Genomic DNA, 4,546 nt, shown 5'->3' with positions numbered 1-4,546 from the left:
ATATTCATTAGTTCTTTTCTTTTTCATTTCAGTAATACTTTTTCTTGGCCTTGTTAGAGAATTGTACAATAAGCATCTGATTTGCTGTTAATCTATTAAAAATAGAGAAGGATAATTGAAAAGTATGCTGAACATCAAAGCTGATCTTGTGCTCAATGGAAAAAATGGAGAACAGACACTATCATTTTGTCTCAGTCTGCTTAACTTTAGGTTTAAATCATTGAATTGGGCTAAATTTGTTTTTCTTCTTTCTCCTGTCTTGTAAAGAACACCACTTCAGTTTTGGAGAACTAAGAATCTACATTTTCTTAACACATTCAAGAGACAATGTAAGAAAATTAAAAGATTTCACGGCAAATGAACAAAAGAACTCTGATGAGCTATGATTTGGAAACATGGGTCTATATGGCTGATTTGAATACTAACTATTGTTGCTTTTTGTTTGGTCCTAGAATGATTGACTTATAGACTACTAGAGCTGGGCAATTCCTTAGTACTCACGTGTTTCAATCTTCCTTATTTGACAAATGAGGAAAGATATTATTTGTTCATCCCAGTTTTATTCCTTTAAAATGCCATCCTCACCTCACAAGTCATGCCAGAACTCATATGGAAGATGTCCCCACTAAGTTACATGGATCCTCCACCTTCACTTGCCCTGCACTCCCATCCTGTCCCAGGCTCTCACTCTCTGTTAATGCTTCATCCAGACTCTCCCTCCGGTGCATAACTCAATACCGTAAGTCCCCCTTTAGTGGTCTGACTTCAGAGTTGGCTCCATTTCTAAGCAGTTACTCTTGCTATGGCTGTGCAGTAAAATGATCTTATGAGTAGCTCCTATCTAGATAAGCTTCTTCCTGGTTTGACCCGGCCCTCAAGACTTCACACCAGTATATTGATCAGTAGGCAACATTCTCAGGTCTGTTCTGACCTTGGCAATGGGAATAAGTATCTTTTTTATTTTTCTACATCTTGATGTCTTCAATTAGATTATAAATTCCTTGAAACAAGGATTATTCATCTTTATATTCTTCCCCACATTACCTAAGACAGTTGTTGGCATATAACTAGTGACAAAAGTATTGGTTAATTGATTTAAATCACTCCCTGATCACCAATACAACCCCACTCCATATTCTGAGTGAGCAGGGTAGGCAGCTGCTGGCTTGATATAAATTTAGAATTTAGGAAAGCTCTCCCAGCCCAAGGACTGTTTCTCTCTGCCAGGATCCCTAAAATAACCACATTACTCACCGCTTTGAGTCAAGGCCTTGAAAATTCTTGTTAAAATGCAAATGTCATTTGAGAGAGATAACATGAAGTTATCAATACCTATTAATAACATAGAATATTATTAGTTTAGCAGAGAATATGAAAGATCCAGGAGATGGAAGGGCAGACTTAAGTCAACCCCAAAATTTAGGACCTAGTAATATCAGGAACAGTATCTTGGCAATAGGTGGATGCGTATTGAAGGGAACAATTATCTCAGAAAACTCAAAGGAGGTGATAGTAAAAATGCACCTGATACAGTGAAAAATGATTAATAGTAATATAATAACTTTTTTAGGTACATACGCTGTGTCATAGTTTTCTAGGTACTTTACATATTTTAGCTCACTTTTCATTTCTTCATCTCTAAGATAGGTATAATTATTATTCCACACTTTTAGTTGAAGAAACCAAGTCAGAGAGGCATTAGTGATTTGCCCAATGTCACAAAGCCAGTACGGGGTAGGGCTGGAATTGGAACAAGCTCTCTGGTTCTAGAGTTTCTAGGTTGAACCTCCAAGCCACAGCCTTCGATTGTTGTTTTCGTAATATGGTCATGATTTTAACCACAGAAAGAGGGTTGACCATTCATTCCTCTCAAACTCACTCACCTACAATCTACGAGTTTCTCCATATGTCTATTCATTTCCATTCCTCCTACAAGCTAACCCAAGTTCTCTATTTCTTTTCTAGGAAGCACTCACTGTCTGCCAAGCAACGTGCCAGACCTTATCTCATTTAAGCCTCAGATAAAATATTAATAATTTCTACATGAAGAAACTAAGGCATAGGAGGTTCATTACCTGCCCCCTGCGAAAGTCATTCTGTAATATTAGTCCTGGGACTTGAACCCACAAAGGCTGATTCCAGAGCCCTTAGTCATATTTCCCATGTGACCCAACCACATGGTTATCCTACAAGTTTCCTAACTCACCTCCCTTTGGCAGGTCTTTCCCCCAACACAACTCCCACATCTCAAACCCTAAGGTCCCCTCTCCTGGCTCCTAATCTGTTATTCAAGGAAATGGAGGCTGAGGCTCCCACCTTCTTCTTGCTTCTCCAGGTATAACTACCTACTGAATAGCTACTAACACATTTGACTACATTTTTAAAAAGAAGAAGAAATTAAACATTTCTCCAAGGCCACAAACAATTCAACAAACAAAGGGCAACACAGTGGGGAGTGGGAAGGGGGGAGGGGCAAGAAAGAGGTAGGGGGTTAAGAGGTACAACTACTATGTATAAAACAAATGAGCTACAAGGAGCTCTTTCCCATCTTGCAAGATGGCGGGTGAAAAAGCTGAGAAGCCAGATACTAAGGAGAAAAAACCTGAAGCCAAGAAGGCTGATGCTGATGGCAAGGTTAAAAAGGTGAAGAAGGTTAAGAAGGGGAAGTCCCGCTGAAGCTGAAACCCTGTCCTGGTCAGAGGAATTGGCAGACGTTCCCGATCGGCTATGTATTCCAGAAAGGCCTTGTACAAGAGGAAGTATTCAGAAGATAAAGCCAAGGTTGAAAAGAGAAAGAAAAAGAAGCTGGAGGTTCTTGCTCCTGTCACAAAACCAGTTGGTGGTGTCAAGAAAGGTGGTACCTGAGTGGTTAAATTTCGCAAAATGCCTAGGTATTATCCTACTGAAGATGTGCCCTCAAAAATTGTTGAGTTGGCAAAAAACCCTTCGGTAAGCATGTGAGAAAACTGTGTGCTAGCATCACTCCTGGGACCATTCTGATCATCCTCCCTGGGTGCCACAGAGGCGAGAGGGTCATTTTCCTGACGCAGCTGAGCAGTGGCTTGCTACTTGTGACTGTCCCTCAATTGAGTTCCTCGGTGTAGAAATTTGTCATTGCCACCTCCACCAAAATTGATGTCAGTGGTGTGAAAATCCCAGAACATCTCACTGACGCTTACTTCAAAAAGAAGCTGCGTAGCTCTATTTACAATAGCCAGGACACGGAAGCAACCTAAGTGTCCATCGACAGATGAATGGATAAAGAAGATGTGGCACATATATACAATGGAATATTACTCAGCCATAAAAAGAAACGAAATTGAGTTATTTGTAGTGAGGTGGATGGACCTAGAGTCTGTCAGAAAGAGAAAAACAAATACCGTATGCTAACACATATATATGGAATCTAAAAAAAAAAAAAAAAGGTTCTGAAGAACCTAGAGGCAGGACAGGAATAAAGATGCAGACGTGGAGAATGGACTTGAGGACACGGGAAGGGTAAGGGTAAGCTGGGACGAAGTGAGAGAATGTACTGGACTTATATACACTACCAAAGGTAAAATAGGTAGCTAATGGGAAGCAGCCACATAGCACAGAGAGATCAGCTCAGTGCTTTGTGACCACCTAGAGGGGTGGGATAGGGAGGGTGGGAGGGAGACACAAGAGGGAGGGGATATGGGGATATATGTATACACATAGCTGATTCACTTTTTGATACAGCAGAAACTAAGACACCATTGTAAAGCAATTATACCCCAATAAAAATGCTTTAAAAAAAATTTTTTTTTTTTAGAAAGAAGTTGCATGGGCTTCCCTGGTGGCGCAGTGGTTGAGAGTCCGCCTGCCGATGCAGGGGACACAGGTTCGTGCCCCGGTCCGGGAAGATCCCACATGCCACAGAGCAGCTGGGCCCGTGAGCCATGGCCGCTGAGACTGCACGTCCGGAGCCTGTGCTCCGCAACGGGAGAGGCCACAACAGTGAGAGGCCCGCATACCGCAAAAAAAAGAAGCTGCGTAAGCTCAGGCACCAGGACGGTGAGATCTTCAACACGCAGAGAGAGAACTACGAGATTACAGAGCAGAGCAAGGTAGATCAGAAAGCTGCGGACTCACAAATTCTGCGAAGAGTCAAAGCTGTTCCTCAGCTCCAGGGCTACCTCCGCTCTGTATTTGCTCTCACAAACGGAATTTATCCTCACAAAGTAGTGTTCTAAACTTCTTACAAAGAACCTAATTAAATAACTGACCCATTTGGGAAAAAAAAAAAAAAAGCTGCAAGGATATATACAACACAGGGAATAGTACAACACAGGGAATATAGCCAATATTTTGTAACTATAAATGAAATATAACTTTTAAAAATTGTGAAACACTATGTTGCACACCTGATGCTTATATAGTATTGTACCCCAATTAAACTATACCTCAATTAAAGGGGGAGGGCAATTCAGGAAGATATTTATAGCATATGTAGCAAAGGGCTAATTTTCTTCATTTACAAAGAGCTCTTAGAGATATGTCTCCCCAAAAGGAAAAATTGGCATGG

At 41.0% G+C, this 4,546-nt stretch overlaps 1 pseudogene; it reads left to right on the top strand.

Annotated features, from left to right (window-relative positions):
* Nucleotides 1-2,541: 2,541 nt before the first annotated feature.
* On the top strand, nucleotides 2,542-4,265 carry LOC101290250 (60S ribosomal protein L6-like; annotated as a pseudogene).
* Nucleotides 4,266-4,546: the final 281 nt, after the last annotated feature.

The sequence above is a fragment of the Orcinus orca genome, chromosome 7, assembly GCF_937001465.1.
Source record: "Orcinus orca chromosome 7, mOrcOrc1.1, whole genome shotgun sequence".
Classification (NCBI taxonomy): Eukaryota; Metazoa; Chordata; class Mammalia; order Artiodactyla; family Delphinidae; genus Orcinus; species Orcinus orca.
The sequence above is the reverse complement of the archived record's forward strand: the minus strand, read 5'-3'. Positions and strand labels throughout refer to the sequence as shown.